Source organism: Gallinula chloropus, assembly GCF_964237585.1.
Source record: "Gallinula chloropus genome assembly, chromosome: 1".
NCBI classification, from domain to species: domain Eukaryota; kingdom Metazoa; phylum Chordata; class Aves; order Gruiformes; family Rallidae; genus Gallinula; species Gallinula chloropus.
Genome location: NC_140085.1, coordinates 97648136 through 97668387, shown reverse-complemented (window position 1 = coordinate 97668387; position 20252 = coordinate 97648136).

Here is a 20252-nt window from a genome sequence, read left to right as displayed (position 1 = left end):
TTCAAAGAGGTTAAACTCACGTGTTTCTCATCAGGTCTCTTCCACAGCTACCTAGGATTCTGCATGTAGGCTTTTAAGAGAAGGCTATAATACACTAAAAAAACCCAAACCACCAAACAAAGCAAACAAATAAGCAAACAAAATATTAAACCATACCATCATAACAAAAACCCACTCTTGCAGTCCTGTTCCCAGTTGTCAGGTTGTTTGGTTTTAGTTTGGTGGGGTTTTGTTTTGCTTTGCTTAAAAGAAAGTTTTACATTAGCTTTGTATTGGAAGTTGTTCTAGTCTTTGGTAAGACAAATACAACCATCTTTCCAAGCCGAAACCAATCATAATTTGGGGGTTTCTTACTGTGCTGGACAACATCTGTCTTTAGTTGTTCTGCCCATATGTGTGTTACGTGCTCCTTATCATAGATCTGATGAAGAGAGACAAGACAGGAATGTAGGGAGAAGAGTTTTTTCCCTGGTCACTTTGCTGGCCCCAGAGGTACAACTGAGTCACAGATGGATGCAATGGAACTACGGTAAGGAGCAGTAAGCAGGTAGCTGAGCCTCAGAGGCTGTAGAAAAGATTTCCTGGAGTACAATATTTTCTGAAGCTCAGTTACTGACCCTGGAGAAGAAGATATATCTGCAAGAACATCGTGGCACACAGCCCCTCTACTTCTGGTTGATCATTTCTGAGTTTTCTACAAAGTGTCAAACCTCATATTTTCCTTTTAAATTTTGAGGTCTCACTTCCCACCACACTTACATGAAAAGTGAACCTGTATAATTTGGAGACTCTTCAAGAGTCCATAGAACCAAGATTACATGAACTTTGAGTCCCATGGGAGTCTTCATCGAGAAAGCCTATTAATTACTCCACCATGAGGTCCTTCTACCCAACACTGGTTCCTACACTGCTTGCCTGACAACTTCCCTTAAGTAGTAAAGCCCCCCCAAGAAAGACATTGCCCTTCTGTCATCTTCAATCTTCCTCTCCAGCCCTGTCTTCTGCAATGCTATCCAATCAACTGGCAAACCAGTGAAGGGACAGGTGTCTGTACTACCCCCAAATTCGATTGTCCACATAGTGGTATGTGGCTTAGTATTGCCTTCATTGAAGATAGTACGTTATGCTGATAATGAATAGGCAGTTTCTCTCCACCCATGCCTTCATGTGGAAGGCAGCCACCTATCAAAACCCTTTCCCCCTTTTCTCTGGCTGGAAAATTGTGACACCAGGACAAGTAGCCTCTTAAGACTTCTAGAGTGTATCCATTTACAGAACTGTTGCAATTGGAGCAATTCCTGCTCTGAACAAGTTTATTACTTCACAGCACCAGGAAACTAACTCAGAGCTGGCAATGATGTGATCCAAGAAGTTATTTACTAATCTTTTCAGCACATTAAGTTTTTTAGGATTTGATTACCGAGTATGGTCTATTTTTAAAGAAAAGCTGCTTGCTTCTTTTAAAAATCATCTTCCATCCTCGTTAAGAAAAACAAACAACAACCCAACCCAAAACCAAAAAACCCAAACTGACACAACCAAAACACAACTACATTCCAAAGCCTCAGCTAAGTTTAGTTTGATCACTTCCCTCTGTACACAAAAATCTGAAAGAGTTGTTGGAAATTAATTTTGGACATTAAAAATAGCAGTCTGAAGGAAACAGTGTTGTAACTCAATGAGTAAAGTGATTATGGTTTTCCCTGCACAAAAGACAAGCACAACATGTTTGAGAAATCTTCTAGATTCTTCTGGAAACTTAGAAATTAAGAATGCAAAACAGACCCACCACATTTTCGTAACAAGTTACTCTCAGGCTCTCCAAGTCTGACTATAAAAGTGACAGCTGTGCCCACCGATAGTCACTTTGTTTATGCTACGCCAATTGTACAGCATATTCTCCTAAACAGCTGGGCAAAACACGATGGTTTGAATGTCATAAATGCTTCAGCCGTTCACAGAACCACCCCAATATATGCTTTTGGCTTCCTCCTGCTGAGAGTAGAAAAATGTCACAGTTTGACTCAGAGAAAAGGAAAATAAATACAACACTAGCTGCCAAAATGCTGAAGATAGGCCACTGATTTTCCCTAGATTTATTTTAAGAATATTATATTTATTTCAGTCTTTCAATCTCCTATTGCTGCAACAAATAGAAGATACTCACAGCTCATTCATATCCAAATATTTCTGGATAAGTACCACAGTGCCAGCTCAAGCTGGAACAGAAGAGGCAAATCAAAAGCTTATCGTAGGTGCTATATAACTTTATGGCTTTTGCAACACTTCCCAACTCAAAAAGCTTCAAGTATCACACAGAGATGGCCCAAGAGAATTAGAGCACAGAGCAGGATGCTAAGCCAGACCCACACCTTCACAGCAAACAATCTCCTTCAGAAATCAGTAACCCACAGACTAACCCTTAATAGCTCCAGCATTATCTTCTCAGATACCATCAGACTAACCTATGTTTTTGATTTGGTTCCAAGACTCTGAAATGTTTTCCAGGAATAGCAATTATTGTGCCTACTGCTCACAATGCCAGAACATCTTGGCTGTTTGAAATGAACCAACTCCCCTACGGACAACCTGGGCTGTTTGATGATACCATGTGGACAGACAAAGTTTGTTTTCTGACACTGGGAAGAGCTCTCAGTAAGCCTGACTCCCAAATCACCTCCCGGCTCCATTCCCAAACAATTTTAATCTGCAGCAGACATCTGAGGAACTAATTAGATTGACAAATTAGCACAATATACTATTGCAGAAGAACTAGTAGAGACAGTTATGTCCTTTTTAAGTCCTAAGGACCATAAGGGTTTGCAAGTGAATGTTACAGTTAATGAATCAATGCAGAGATCTCCCTGTCAGTGGATAGTTCTCCTTCAGTGCTTGAAAGAAATCACCTGCAGGCTACCATGAGTCTGGCATGGGGTAACAGGAAGGGGAACAAATGGGAATCACAGTTTATTTAAAAGCTATTCCATTTATCAACAAAAAACAGCTCAGAAGCTGTCCTGCCAATGTTCTCCTTCATTCCTCTGTTTTGAGACATACCTTCTTTGTTTGGCTGATGCTTTTCCCTACCACACATTGAGATCAAAGAGGAAGCCAGACTGCCGACCCCTTACTTATTTTCCTGTTGGTTAAAGGCACCATCAATAATGTAGGCAGATCTCCAGGAATGGTGTTTGTTATTTAACTTGCAAAGTTTTCTGCAAGTAGATCCAAGAATTGTGAGACATCATAGATGCTTTCCTGCAAGTGAATAAACAGTAGCTACTGCTTTACGAGTATTTTGGCTTAGGAGCGAGGCAGCTTCTAGAAAGGCAAATTCCTCATTTTTCTTATGGGATCTAGGGAATATATCACACCAGATTAGACCAAACTTTAAGGTAAGCAGAGACAAAGCAGACCCAACTGTCTACAGTCTTGGTATAATAGATCAGACAAACTCAGGGAAAGAAAAAGTTAAAAAATGAAGAAGGTGTGTTCGTAGGTTACAGTATTGTTTTGCTGTACACAACAGATGGTGTTAGCCCTCAAGTTTCTTTTCCCCTGTTGTTTTGTTTTAGCTTAAAAAGAAAAAAAGATTTTGGAGACATGGAAGATGAAAGAAAACTTACATTTTAGACTGATTAAATTAACTTATCTGATAATTTTAAGGAACAGTCTGCTGTTAAGGAGACACCTATTTGCACTTTAAGGACATATAAGTTGGCTCTTTCTGCCCTTCAGCTACCACCAGACAGGGTACCCACTCAGCTGCAGGACTTTCATGGACACAGTGCAAAGGAGTGCAGCCAAGTATCACCCTGACAGGCTCAGAAGAAAACTTCTAGCATTTGGTTCCAAAACCAACCTTGCTCACAGGATGGAGTTTTGGTTTTATTCTTATTCCATACTCAGCAAGGAACAATGAAAGGATTTATCAGAGTACGGCAAGTACTTTGTTTCATTTAGTCTTCCCCACCACCTTAGCAGATATCATCATGCCACATAATTTCGTAAGTGAGAGGACGTTCCTAGATTGCTGCTCCTTGGGGCACCTGCATTCACTCCTGTGGTGCAGCAGACCTGCCCCATTCCAGCAGCCCTAAAACAGCCCTGCATCTCCCTGCTACAGTGCCCACGTGGGATAGAGAGGAAGAAGGTGATAAGGAAATTTCCTGTCTTTTCTCCGTTTTCTTTCCTCAGGGGGATGGCTTGCTACCCATGCAGGACATGGCTGGCAAAACATCCTGGATGCCACGTTCCAGGCCAAACAGGGAAGAGGATGCCCAAGAGACATTCTTTCACCACTGCTGAACCCAAAGCCACAACAGTTGCTGAGAAACCTAGGACATCTTTCTCAGTCTGGCTTAAGGCTAAGATTTTGTTGCCTGAGGCAACTGCCCTCGTTTGCCTATGCCCAAAGCCCAAGCTGTTTACCCAGGAGATGCAATTAGGAGTTTCCCCAATAAAGCAACTATTTGATTACAGTTTCCGATTGTTATTTCTGCTTGGTGGATTAGCATACATTTTATTAACTTTTATTTAGTTTTCAAATTAGCAGAGTTTGTATCCTGATGAGCTTAAACAAGGTTATTTACATGTCAGTTTGTGCTTAAATATTCCATCTGAGTATTCAGATCACCAAGCCAAAAACCCTTGTCCAAAAATCTTGATAAATGCATTCTTTCTAGAGGGTCTCCCTACTGTTCAGAATCCTACAAAGCAAAAACAACGTAGGTCTGAAAACTTTCCTGCTTATCCTTTTCCAATTGCTTTCTGGCCACTAATTCTAAGGGTAACTACTGAGGTCAGTTTGTTGAACATTGCAGCAGATCTCTCTCCAATGACTTCATGTGCTTCTAGGGAAATTCAGTTAAAACAAACAGCAGACAGCAGGTAAAACTGTAGTTTTCACAGAAGCAGCCTGCTGCTGCAAGACTGGCTGCAAAAGCATGGAGTTAGCTTCTCATCTTCAGTCTAGCAGCATCATCACAGATAGATACAGACATTAAAATAACCACTTTCTCTTATCTGTGGTACATTAAAGCGGTTTTATCTCTCGCACAGTATACAGAGTATTCAAGGTACAACTAACTTCGTGGCTACTTGGTACCTTATACAGATGCTTGTCCTTGCTGAGGGGACGTAAATCAACACCAAGAGCACATGCTCTGTTGCACATGCATACCTAGAAACGAGTGGGAACAACAGCAGACTTCTACAGAGATTTTAGAAAAACTAGAGAAAAATTGATTTTAAAAAAAAGATCTAGAACATGGCTGGGCTAGCAAACCTGGGCTATGTCATCTCAGCTGAGAGTTTTCATTATATTTTCAAATATGTCCTCTAAGTAACAGAATGACTCTTTTAAGAGCAAGTATCTGATACCAACACCCAGCTGCCACTCTTACCCTGACCCCAGTCTTCCCATTACCACTGATATTACAGTCTTGCTACCAGGTACCCACTTTTTCTAAGCAAATTTGAAGACAAGAGTATCTGGGTTGTAACCTGTATCCTAAGCACATCTTTTCCCATCACTATACAAATAAGCAGGTCAATTTGGTTGGCGGAAATGAGCAGCTTTTCCAGAAGATGCAAGCATCCCATCAAATAACATATCCTTAAGCAAACCAACAAAGGTTAAAACAGCATTAACATCGATGACCCACTTACAAATTGTTTCTCACACACTGAATGCAAGCAATTCACAATACTGTGCTAATTCAATAACTAGAATACCCAGGAATCTTGTAGTAGGCTGTGTTTTTTAATTAATGGGTGCTGTATCAATCTTAAATGTCAAGTACCAAGTTTCTACGAGCTATGCACCATCCACGAACATAACAGAAGTGGCAGGTATAATGCATCATATCTTATATAGTAATAAAAATACTGACTGCTATGCTTTATAAGGTCATGGCTTACCCCTGCCTCTCAACAAAAAAAAGCTTAATGCAACACTGGTCTCTGCATGATCTTCATAGTCAGACTTAATGAGGAGGAATCACAATTAATGGCTTTCTACAAACCAATGGATCATAAGTGACAGGAGCTTATTCACAATTTATGAAGGCCTGATTTTTTTTTTTTCTTCTTTGTGAGAAGAGGGCAAGGAAATTGCAAAGCGATGATGAAAAAACTATTACACAGAATATGGTAACACAGGCTGATAATCAGAACCCACAGAGTGGCCCATTGCAGGGGACTAATAGGCTGCGGGATTGCAGCTCCAACAGGGATGAAATTTAAGGTGCAGTGACAGAAAAGTACTTGGGGTGTCATTTGCAAGTAAATCACCACTGTGCAAAATGACCTACTGAGAGCATCTTTCTGTACAATTTGTGGCTTAAAATATGAATCAGAAAAGACAGGGAGGAAAGGTACATGATGGGGGAGAGCTGAGCAGGGAGGCAGACTCTGCTCACTTGCCAGTCAAGCAACAAATTGGCCACATTATCACAAAGCTCCTGAAACCTTCAGTGCCCATGTTTCAAGATAAAACTTATTCCAAATACTCATAACTCAAATCTGAATTGTGGGTCTAAAAAGCTCATGGCCATGTGTGGCCTAAGCTGAAAGAGTTCCAGTTTCTCGTCCTTTTCTAGTTTTATCTTTAGAGTGACAGATCCTACAAAGGCTTACATTTATACCTTTGGGCACATATAGAGCTATTGCAGTCTTAACACAGGTTTTTCCCTTGCTCTTATTTAAAAAAGGGATCTCAATATAGAAGTTGGAAACATTTTCCATCTAACCTTCTGGAGGAAAAACAGGGGAGGGCAGTTTAGTAGACAATCTTTGAGAACTTTTGATGCACATTTACAGGTTAGCTCCACACAGAATGTGCTGCCAGTTCTTATTTCTGTTTAAGACATGAAACCTCTGCTAGGCAGGACTTCAGTCAGTAAGGATCAAGTACCAGATGCCTTCCTGAAGTCTGGATGTACTGTATGTGTTGAAGATTCTGGAATATGACTTCTCTTATTTACTTTCCCTAGTCCAATTACTCTTTGGTTCTCTGTCCCAAGTTCAATGAGAAGCATAAAGAGGCTCCAGATCAAGGTAGCCAGGAAAGCCATCTTCAAAGCAGCCTTCAGACAGGATGGAGTGAAGCATTTGAATCAACAGATAGAAATACCGAGCTGTAATAAGGCAAACAATACCAGCTCCTAGACCAGGACCTACCAGTTAGTACTACCAAAGCACTAAACTCCATCTCTTCTCCCTAATCTTTCAACAGTATCATCTCTCTTTAGATCATGGGGTCATTTTAGTTGCCTCCCAAATGGCACATAGCTCTGCAAGTCCCTGGGAGACATTGCTGCCACCCTCAATACCTTGCACAGCCACTCTAGAGCTTGGACAAGGAGTAACATCCTCAAGATGTTCAGTAGCTCAAACCCTCGACTTCTTTGGCTCATTAAGATCTCCTGCATGCCAGAAAAGAAAAGCAGTATGACGTCCCTTCAGCAACTTTAGCTCAAAAGAGAAAAACATCAATGGAAGTATACTGCTAAAATATTAGTAACCTTATAGGACAAGCAGAGGTTCACATAGATCAAAACCTTCCACCACCCACATCAGCTATCACAATTAGAGAATTAACCCTCCCCCAATTTAGTACTTATGCCTCACATAAAGGCACATATCCAAGCAAAGAGCAATAGCCTCTCTTCCTCCCCACCACCACTTACTGTGAAAGCAAACTGGTGCTAAAGGGTACTGGACAGCCCACAGATGCAGTGGCTGAAGTGCCTGCACCCTGCCCCATGACTGGGGTCTGGAAGGAACATGACCCGTGGCATGGTGCCATGAAGAGTTCAAACCAAGGCACTCAATCAAACATGCTTTGCTTGCATACTACTGGACAACAGGCTCTTCTGCATCAGAGGGAGGTGACAGAAAATTAAAGGCTTTTGTTTTCAGCAGCAGAAAATCAGAATGTGGAACGAGCTTGTGCTTTGCTTGTGCCACACCAGTATAAAAAGTACTGGTGTCAAAGTGAACAGCACTGGTTCAAAGCTTTCACACCAACAACCTCTTCCTCTCCCCTCTGGAAAAACTTTTAGCACCTAAAGCTAAATGTGTTTTCCATCTTAGCCTTTTGGCTAGCCAAACCCACCGATTGTTTTCCCTGTCGCAGCCAGTTACCAGGGAGATACAAATGAAGGTGGAGTGATGAAACCTGGCACAATAATTCCAGCTATGACATAGATTGTGCACTCTTAGATTAATTATTGAATTGGAGTGATTAGTTACAAAGAGAACTCCTGTTTTCCTTCTGCGGCAATACATGCAAATCAGAGCAGGCAGCTGGTGACATCAAAAGGCCTGGTCGGCACATCTGATTTTCTCCTTCCATCTGCATAAGTCCACCAGTCCAGATTTATACTGGTGTGGAATAGAGGCTAATCAAAGCCAGTGTGTGCTAGTTGAGTTAGGGCAGAAAATGTCAGCAACCCTAATCTTTGTAAGAAATCAATCAAGGCGGGCTTTAATGTAGCCTGGACGTTATACCCAAATCTGCTATTGCATAATGCTAGATGCCTGGTAGGTAACATAGCTTGAAAGCAGGGAAGAGATAATTGAAATACACGTGTAAACTATTAGACTATTACTCCCTGTGGGGTGGGCAGGGGAAGCAGCGGCAGGATAGCTTCCAGGTGGAGCTCCTGGAACCTGAACTGCCCAACAGCAGGCCTGAGGGAGCAGGGAACATCAACACCCCTTGTTTATTGACTTAAACAAAACAAAGCTACAGATGCACACTGCACAGCTACGAACAATAGCTGTGAGACAACCGCAGGGCAGATCCTGGCTAGCACCCTGTAGCAAACAGGCTGCTTTCCTTGACCATAGACTAACAGTGTCAGGAGGCTGAGAGGAGGATGAGGATGACAGCAGATGGAGAAGAGGAGCTGTGAGGGGCCAGCAGAGCTGGCATCAGCTGTGCCCTGCCATAACTCCAGCTTGCAACCTTTTAGCAACAAAAGCGACTCTAAGCTTAATGTAGTCCAAATAAAGCCAGCGCTGCACACATCCCAGTCACACACATACACTTCTGCAGCATGGAGCACACAGGCAGAGCCAAATGAGGTGTGTGATGGGAATGCTGGGCTGCTGGGAAGAATCTTCAGGGTGACAATACACAGAAACAAAACGTTCAGTAAAACGTATGCACAGATGGCTTCTCAGTAACTGTCAGAGCACCTTTAAAGTCCTTGGTGCATCTTCTACTGTAACGCAACTGAGGATTCAGCCCTGATACCTCATTTTTACCCACAGAGTTATTTTGGTCTCTGATGTCCGAGGACAGGAACTTCAGAAGTCATCCCATTCAAATGCTAAGGAAAAAAACTGGAAAGCATATAATTTTGCAGGGACCTATCTGGTATGGATTAGCTATCGTGTCTAATGATTAGAAATGGTAGAAAATGAGATTGCATCTTTTTACAGAGAGGTAAGTGTCAGATGTCCATAGCTGTGAAAGAATAATTAGTAGAAGAAAAACCTGGAGCATTTTATATAAATATGCATATGCACAAATAGTTAACTTGTAGAGCTGTGTGCTCCTTGAAATTCTATAAAAAGTAATAAACCAGACGTAATTAATCTTAGTTATAAATGCACAAAAACCCCACGTATTTACCCGCCAGCCACAGCATATGGTCTGCTTGCAGTTGTGATTTCCTCCCCCATGCTCCTGGTCCAAGTGGATTTTGTTCCATCCTTCCTCCCATCCCCGGCCAGTTCCCATAAAACACAGATAGATGGTTGAACTCTTTCAAACAATCATTCCAGTTTGACAGCAAGTTTGTTTCTGCTTTACACTCTGAATGGGAAATAAAGCTGAGTGACATTGCAAGTGATGACATCAGCATTAATATAGCCTCAAATTTAGATTATGAATAAAACATTTCTTCAGCAATTCCCCAAACCATTGGTATCTTTCCTGGCTTCCAATTGCAACTTGTTAGCCAAAAAAATACATGCTTCATGTAATGCAGTTGAGAAAGCAAGTTCTGGAGACCTTCGCCCCAGTGGTATCTTAGAGACATATACAGCCTAAACCCCCTACACAAGGGAACTGAAACTCTACAACCCAAACTACCAACCGCTCCAGTCTCCCAACACAAAACTTTGAAGCTGATCTCTAGACCCCAATTTCCATCCTGCCCCTTCAATTTCTCTCACCCTGCAGAGAGCAGCTAAGTGTAAAGCCACAAGGAACTTCCCGGTTCCACCCCAGTACTCAGGGGATTCCTCACCACGAGGAATGGTGAGGTGTTCCACACAGGCCTGCTGCCTCTGTTGCAAGCTGGCAAGCATCAGCTGGACAGTCAAGGGAGCAGAGGATCCAGCCCGCGGCCGATTACAGGCCGGGTCGCTCAAGCGAGCCCTTTTGGGGGTCCACCGGCACATTTAACCTGAAGATGCTCTGTATTTGGAGCATCAAAGTATTTTTATCAAGACCTGCACTGTTGCTGTGCACATGGTTCTCATTAGTAAGGAATGGTTTGGTCTCTGTGAAGAGATTAACTTTGGTGAACTTATTCATTGGGTAAAAAACAACTTTCAGATGCAGAACTTCTGTGATCCTTACTTACCCAGGATGATTTTATGATATGAAATAAACCAGTTGCAAAATCAGTCTTGCTTCTTGCAAACTCTGGGAGTGAACAGCAATAAAGGGCATAATCATCAAAGGTTAGTGCTCCGAGTGAAGGAGTCCATATGGCTTTGGACTGGAGGGGGAGGCTGGGAGAGGCGAAGGAGGGGGAAGGAGGGGAAAATTTCGCTAAGGCCAAAAGCCATGAGAGCTGCTAAACATTTAAATGAGAGCATTGCATCACGAGGTCTGAATGCTATTTCCAGAGATAAGTCCAACAGACAGCAACTGTCAAATGCTAAAGGGAGACAGTAGGACTCTTAACACATCTGGTACTGCATTTACCACGCTCACAGGAGTGGCTGAAGCAGCCAGATGAGCATGCAAATTGAAAAATATAAAAATCCTGAAAATCAAAATTGGGAATAATTTCAAAATATTTTAGCCTCATTATTTGTACATTTCACATAGCTTTTCTTCCAGAGCTAACATTCATAGCAGTGTTGCAAGACCCAAACCAAAACACAACAAGTAAATTTATTCCAAATAAAAAGAGCTTTATTGTCCTGAAAGGTTTCTCCAGTTATTCCAAAGTCATGTAGTCCATACCCTGAACAAGTGTCGAGAAGATCTCAGTACAAAAAAATGGAATTTTAAGATTTTGGTTATTAAAGCAAGATATTTAAAGTCAACTATAAGTAGAACTATTTAATTGCATAAAAATGAAGCATGCAGACAAAATGAGGTAAGCTTGTATTGATTCAATGTAAATATAAATAAAAAAAGAATCTGTAAGTAGTAGGCAAAACTACCTCAGGAAGAAATAGCTGTTCTTTGTCAGCAAAGGATAAGGAAAAACAGAAGACAAAGGAAAACAGACTTTAACCCCTCTCCCTGTGGACTCCATCACCATTTCTGTGGGAGCTGCTCAGCATTGATAGCTGGTACCTCCAAAAGGGTGCTGCAGATTGTCTCCAGGTTGCCAGCAGTCCCATACAAAGCAGGCTGCTCAGCAGGAGCTGGGGATTAAGTGAGCAAATGGACCAGTGCCTCAAGTGCATGACCTGAGGTATCGTGCTGCAGTTTGGCTGGCATTTGCACCAGACCTACTTCTACCCCATATATCACAGAGAGAGGGAGGAAAAAAAAAAGTGTCTGTATCATCAAGAGATTTATAAATGGTGAGCTTTAGTTACAGCAGATTGAATTCGTGTCTGCATCTTATCAAATTTGGGCCGAATTATGCCACAGATCTCAAGTCTAAGGCGAGGCGCATGGAACAGACGTGCTATTCATTTGCATCCAGGGCTCAAAGAAAAGAGCCAGATGTGGGAGGTAAGGTGAAGTATCATTTAACCATAGATGTTAAATCCAGATCTTAAAGTGCGCTAAGGGGAAAGGAAAAAAACAACCCAAAAAACCCCACCCAACAACAAATGAACAAGCCCATCTGCTGTTGTTGGTTAATTTGATTATAGCCTCACCTCAACATGGAAGAAATTCCAGTGTGCTGCACAGCTTTTGCTGATCACAGAGCCGACTGCATCCCTCAGCTTCCCCAAAATAAAGGGGAATGCTTTATGCAACTAAAATTTATTAGCTGATCACATTTTTTCCTTAACAGCACATGCTGCACAACCGAGACAGAGTTTAAGTTGGCAGAACTGGTATTCAGAAAAGCTTGCAACACACTATCAGACTCCCCACAGCCTTCTTTACACATCCCCATGCTGAAGCAGAATGAAAGTTATTCTGAAGACTGAGAAAATGTCAGTTTAAAACATCCCTGTGAGAATCTGGCACCAGTTATCTTGCTTAGTGTTTTCACTGTAAATTAATTAGCTCTTCTATAGACACATTTTCTATTTATAACTCTTTCCTCTGTGATACTGATGCTGACTTCTTCCTGCTTAAATATTAGATGCCATCTGTGGGTTCCCCGTTGTTTCACCCACAAGTCAAACAAACAAACCACAACAGAAAGCACTGCTATCGGGGCATTCAGAAAAAGAGCTGATGATGTATTTTAAACTTGATAATATATAACAGACAAGATGCATATATCAATTACTCAAGTTGCTGCCCTGGCCTTCTATTAAAAAGAAAGGGTGTTGGCCCACTTTCCCCCAACACTGCAGGCTTCCTCATGCCCTAAGTATAGGGATGCATACATACCCTCAAATCTTTACCTTCCGTTAGAGCAGCCGTTAAGAAACTGAAGCCAAAACCCACCTGCAATAAAGCCAACTAGAGGAACACCCCATGCAAGCTTTCAGCACCTTGAAGGCAATTGGAAAGCAAAACATCATGGAGGAACCTTGAAAAAAATTAATTCAATTTCTCACTGAATCCTGTGGGGATCCCTGAGTAAGGGGGATGTACAGGTTCACAGCACTCAGTGTGACGGCTTTTCTTCTACCCACTTCCTTCCTCTTGGTGACTGTTGCCAATCTCCCCCAGCTCACCCTTCAGACCCAGGGCAACATCCCATGGGAAACAGCGAGACACCAAAGAAAAGCAGCCCTACAAGACACCAAATGGCACCCATCAGAAAGAACAGTTTATGTTGTCCTCCCTTGTGCATGGCAACTCTCTTTCTCCTCCAGGGGACCAGGCTAGGAATGGTGAACTCTGGTTATAAACAATAGGACGGGACCTTTTACAGCATTATTGTGGACAACATCCTACTAGGTGGGATACGTAAAACCAACAATAATGAGCTGTTCCACAGCCTGGTCTGGAAAGTTTTTGGTGGGTGGGTTGCAGTTTGGGCTTTCATTTTTTTTATTTTTTATTTTTTACATTATTTTCTATTGCTCTTCAAAAATACCAGACTCTGTAATGATTATTCCAAACTTTTATAACTTCTAATGCCATGTTTGCAAAACAGCGCTAGGAAGAGACAGATACTGTAAGATCTTTCTGAGCTTTGCCATTCCCCTTCTCTTATAATAACATGCAGTTTTTCTATAGCACTTTCAGAAAGAAATCAAAGGACTGTGAAATTATAATAATATGCACAGGGAAGTGAAATAATATGCGCAGGGAAGTTGTGAAAAGCCACACAACAAGCTGTAGCCAAGCCAGTAAACATCACATATCCTCGACCTACCTCCACTGCTTTTTTTACTGGGCTGCTCTATCTCTTCATAAGGGCTTCAACTTTTATTAATAAAATGCAGAACAGACATTGTTTATGGGAACCAAAACAACAGATAGAAAATACTTCAGGTGTGTTTTAATCCCAAGAGGCGGAGATGCCATCTCATAATAAATTTCTTGTGATTCCCTACAGATAAGTGATATTTATATTTACAAAAAAATAAAATAGAAGAGCTTCATCTGGGAATAGGTAGCTGGTATTCTTCAGCTGGAAGTCTGAAACAACGATACAAGACTCCCGCACACCCCTGCCTGCCCTGAGAATCTAACTTAGTACTAACATTAAAACTATGTTAAATAAAAGGGGCTTTCCTTCTAAAAAAACATATTTAAAAAAAATCTAAACTATAGAAAGTTTATAGCTCATGAGAGGGTACAGGGGAGGGGGTCAGGATCAAAAGACCAGGAAGTCTTTGGAAAGAGGAAAAAGTGGTGTGAAAGGGGGTCACCTGAAGAAAATATATTTCTTTGCAGTGACTTGCAGACTCCAGAGAGTAGAGAACCCCGCATGATCCATCCAAGAGATTGTTGCTCAAGCAACCACAGAGATAAGTGTTATGCACCGAAAAAAGTATGAGGAAGCTGTATAGGAGAAGCTGTTGTCAATCTAACAATATTTTTCTTTCTCCAGATATAGTATGATAGAAAAGGAAAACTTATTGCCTTCATGAATTCTTATCAACATTTACAGTGTCCATATATACTGTGCATTAATATTTCATACATTCAAGATGTGTGAAAGCATCCCCATACCGCATTTTCCCTTTCAGTGTGGAGCAGAGATCCTTGATGTGCATTATAGACCAATTATTTAGTAAACATATCTCTACAGTAGCTTTTCCCAAAGTTTCATAGAGAACTCAAAGGTATATTTCATCAGGTGCTGTATATAGCCAAAACTAAAACTCGCTGCCCGTAGTCTCAATGATTTGAGATCAGTTCTATAATAATTGATAAATTTTCTTGTTCATATTCTTATCACCATTTCTGATTTAGCTCCCAATGGAAAAACAGAACAAAAAACCCCACATCTTGACCAAACATCTTTGTTGACCTTGGAAAACAGCTGACATGGTTTATACCTTGGTATTGAGAGACATTTTGGCTGACACAACATCAAGATCACTCCAGCTAACAGTTGCATCTGTTTCTCGCCTTACAAAACTGGAGAGATGTTAAAAAGCATAGATGTAGGGTTGAATAATTCTTTAATTCCTTTTGCAGAGATTACTGTCTCCACTTCAGCTAGAAAAAAAAGTAGCTTTGAGGTTCTTGAATAACACTTTACCCACAGATTTTTGCAAAAATTAATCCAATCAGTACCCACCCAAAATTTAAGACTGCAAAACAACTAATGAAATTACTATTGAGACTCTAAATAATCATATTCCAGAGGTATATAGTAACAAAGTACAATTTCTGAAAGGCTTTGAAGGTGTAGACACATAAAACACTACAGCAAGTGTTTAGATTCATTAAGAACACTAAAGTTCATGAGATTTCTGGAAGGTCAGCGTAAGATGTTCTTGACTAAATGCACATACAAAATCCAATGGTAGAAGAACGTGGAAGTGGAATACAGTCCCTTGATGAGTTTTCCATTATTATTACCTATCATTTCCTTTAATGCAATTTGTAGCAGGAAGCGGTGTCATTATTAAGACCCAAGTTAAAAGCAATAAGTACTTCAGAGTGTAGAAAAGGTGGGAGAAGTAGAAGAAAATGAGTGACATGAATAGAGAAACAAGTGTTTGACAGAAAAAAAAAGAAAAACAAAATGAGCCAAATGAAGAGGTATGAAAAAGGAAAAATGCACCAACAATAAACTCCAGACACATACAAGAAGGAACTGAAAAATTCTGAAGCAAAAAACGTAAGGAAAAAACCCTTATTTGATGCAAAAGCCTTTTATCTACTGTATGTTCCTAAGTCTTCTATTTGCACAAGTAAGAGATGAAGTAGGAACTAAGGGAAAATTAAATGCTAAATTCCTCCCCAATCACATATAGTGGAATGAAGTTTGTAACATGACTCTCATAATAGAATGGATGTACCAGACTCACTTACTGATATTAAGTTTGGTTTATCTTTTTAAGAACTCTTTCTAGGGAAAACAGTTTCATCATGAGGACAGGCTCAGTAATTATATACAGGTCTTTCCCCCCTCTCAGTAATGAAGTACCTGCCATGCCTAGACTCAGCTTGGTTTACATCCAACACAACATCAAAAAGGACTGAGCACCCATCAGGTCTCCTAGAAGTCCTCGTTTACTAAATTGAGAAAGGACTAAGTACGAATGAAAGGGAAATGATGGATCTGAGGAACGATTCTTCTGACATTTATGCTAAAGGTTCTTCCAGAAACAGTTTATGTCCAGACAACTGGTCTTACCAGTGCCCATAGATTCCTAATCAAATTACAAAGATTGAGTCATTAGGGTCAAGTGACCAGCCACAAAATGATTAAAGACAGTAATCAAGAAATCGAAACTAATTAGTACCTAAGCCTATTAAAGTGGCTTAGAAATAAATTACTTCTACATGAATTTATGTCCAGACATTCAATTTTGAAAAGTAATAGAAGTTTTAGAAATTGGTAGGTCAAGTCTTAGTATTGCTGAGTAGAATGAAGTGTGCAGGGTTTCATTGGGGCACAGCAGAACACAGGGAATGATTGTGCGGATCCAAGCCAGATTTTTCAAGTGAGTAAGAAGATTTTGAAGGGTCAAGTGTCACAGGGCTTGAGTAGTCTTGCATGGACTTCATGGGTAACCCATCTGCCTGGGAGCAAGACTAAATCTTTTAACTTCAGGAAATTTTACTCCTAGATGTAAGAGTAATAAAAATACTTCTTTTCATAACTTCTGAGAGGCTAAGGGGAGAAAGCTAGAGAACGAGTAATCTCTCTCAATTTGTAGTCATTGGGAAACCTCAAAGTCTGAAACTTTGGTTTATGTGAACACACAGAAGCTGAAGTACGCTCTTGGACTTGTTTAGTATGCCAAACTGGATGAGGTGCCACCAAACTTCTAGCCTTTACTAATGGAAATATGCAACCCTTCATAATGGTATTTCAGCATTTTTGTATTTATTCTCTATTAAAACCGAGAAATTGAGATGAACATAAAAATTAGAAGTTATAGAGAAGAGAGAAACATCATCCAACTATTTTGTGTGTCAAGTTCAATTCTGGTTTTACTTAAGGATTTTGACTTGTTTTTATTAGGAACATGAATCCAAAGAGATTTATGCGTTTGCTACATATATATTATGCATGTGCATAGACAGAGTGCTTTTGGACACAATAGCTCTAAGAACTGTGAAATTAAGCACATTATTCTTTCTATAGCTGAGGTTTTCTTGCTATCCCAGTCTCTATCGAAATCTGTCAATAAATTTTAGGAGGCTTATTTTCTTACATGTCTTACTGCGAAGTACACTTAAGGATTTTTCTCATGGGAACAAGTAACATCACAATATGCGTATCTAACTGGATAATCAACAGCAATAATATAGCAAGTATTTTTTAAGTTCAAAATTAATAGTTTGATGATTATAGTAAGAAGAAAACCAGAGAGATGCCTCCCCACCCCCCCCCCCCACCCCCCCAAGGTGTTCTACTCCTGCCCTTTGCATTTTGATGTTTCTTTGGCTGCAGCATCATCCCAATTTGTAGCAAAAAGGAGTCTGAGTTCTTATGCCATAATGCAAACATACCTACCTGATACCTACTGTCTCCCGCAAGCAAGCGGCACCCTTACCAGAAGGATGAGGGAGGAAAAGTGCTCCTCCTCGCCTTGCAAGCGGAAACTACTCCCAGAAAAGTTGCACCAACAACATTTTACTTAGTGATATGAATTCCACCTAATGCTCAGGACACCTTTTCTTCTTGTAAACACCACTAAGTCAGTGAGGGGGGAACAGAATTTTGTTTGGGCTTTTGTGTTGTTTGAGGGTTTTTTTTAAAATAAGGCAGTCTGATGGAATCAGTCTTGGACTACGCTTCTGCAACTCTGTCAACTGAAATATAGATGGGGATACTGGAAATATAGCTGTCTGTCAGACATCATGATTTCAGCTGAAGGAGCTTATTTTTAAAATGGAACCTACTTTCTATGGAAGGTTTGATTTTATAACGTATTTAAAGCATACACGATGCAGAAAAAGATGTCTCAAAGACAGCCTGGCAATCAATGGGAACAGAAATTGTAGACCTTATCCCCTAACACCACAATTCTTTAGGAAGTTGAGCCATAGTCACATATTTTTGGATGTTAAGTGAAAAGTTATATTCCTTTTCAAATTTTTCTCCTTTCTTTCTTGGTCACACCAGTCCTTCCTATTTTTCATCTGCTCAAGCAATTATTGCCTCAGTTTTTTCACTAGTTCTATATGCTTTCTTTAGCTGTTCTTCCCCCTAAAAAACCCTCTACATCAATTATTTCAGAGCTATGGCTGCAGCAGTATCTCACAACCCTCTCAGATGGCCCTTGGCCAGTCATGCACTTGCTCTGGAGCAAAAGCTGGGACTCAGTCTAAGAGAGACCCATCCTGACATACATTAAATGAGCTCAGATACCAAGAATGCTATTTTTAACCACACTGGATTATTCTAGCCATAGAAGTGTGAAGCAACAAGAACACACGCTGCAGACCTTGTTCAAGACCTGCAGAGGATGGCGTCTGCATCACTGTCTGCAGCAAGGATGCTGCAGAACTTCTGTTCCTTTGGTCTGAGGCAGGGCTGCTCTGGGAGAAGATAACTCCAGCTTCGGTTGAGATGAGGGTAGGAGCACATCTGGACTGAGGGGCAGGAGGGCACCGCTGTGCCCCACTGACTTCTTCAGTAGAGCTGGGGGCCCTGAGCTCACCATGGTAGCTGCCTGTGCATGCTGGTGCAGGCTGCACTCAGGTCAGAGGTATTAACAAGTGAAATTAACTAAAATCTGTCCCACTAAGTGGATTTCTGCAAACACATCATGAGTAACACAAGGCAGCACACAACTCTGCCTGCTGTCTTACACAGAAAAGAGTTAATAATAAAAACGACATGCATAGCACATTTCTCAGTGTTACATGAGATAAGCAGCGTGCCTGTCAGTAATTCAGTTTGAGCTTGTTACATCTCTCAGCCTGTGCAACTCTTGAAGTTTGGCTACCAAATGTTGTACTCTAATTATCATAGCTTCCTGGCATTCTCTAGCCCCTGCAAGATATTTTCTCTGGATGTGTTGTGCTCCTTGCAGTAGCAGCAGCTGCTGAGAGTCACCTGGATGCATTCATGAGGGCAGAGCTTCTTAACACTAGTTCAGTCACTTATGTGGGAAAATCAGTGCTAAGCAACCCCAAATCTCTCTATTGCTTCTTGCCTACATTAAGCTTTCAGTCATTCTGTTTACTGGTGATGTAAAGCTGTGAGAGTCAATTGTTTGTTAGCATTGAAAATGATAATTTCGCCCTACCATAAAACAAGACCATTCCTAACAAAAACAGCAAAGAGAAAGAAAAAAAAATAATCACATGAAGGTAGTTACAGCAAATTTCCCAGGTAATGAAGAAGGCATGGTCCTTCATTTCCACTTCTGTCATTAGTTACACATGTTGAATTTTAAAATATTTTTCCATGATCATGGACTATATGCCCTGGGAAAACAAATATCTGGGGAAGGGAAAGGAATTTGCTGAGGAACATTTCTCTAACAGTAGTTTTTTTCATCCCCTGATTTACAAGCCACTGATTTACAAGCTGTGAATGAATAGTAGCCTTCAACAACAGGAAGCCATGCCATTGAGAAACCCTATAGCGTCAGGTGGAGCCTGGAGACAAGCCCGTCTGCTAGCAGGGAAATTCACTCCAGGAGCCCCCTGTAATCAGAGCTGTTAACCAGAAGGAAATGTCTTCAGTACTCTTACATGGCCCTTAATCAGATACTGACAGAGTCCCTTTGATCAATGCATTTTCAAAATGAGGGTAACTGCAGTTTACAGTATGTCTACACAGATTTCACGGCCAGTTCCCAATGTGCACAGTCAGAGGAATTGCTCTGACTTCACCCTCTGCTCTCCTTTTCTTTTGCTGTCTCAGAGGATGGAGTCAAAGAGACTTAGAAATTAGCAACACAGAGCGCCACGGATGCTTAATAGCTTTGCCGGTCCCCCGCACGCGGCAGGGAGGCAACCTTCGCTTGCGTGCCTCATAGCCTTTTACAGCCTCAGGGACAGGGCAGCAGGAGAGAAAACACACTTGGCTGGCTATTTTTGAAGGTTCCAAGCTGATGGGTAGCCAAGACTGGAGAATCAGACTAAAACAGTCTCCCAAACATTTACTGTAGCCTAAATATCATAAGGAAAGTATTACTTGAGATTGAGACCCTATATCCTGAAAAGCTACCTTAGAGTGAATTACTTTAATCAGCCACTAAGCATTAGATGTGTAATAACTTGCAGGGGAGTATCACATGACAACAATTAGCTTCGCCCAGAA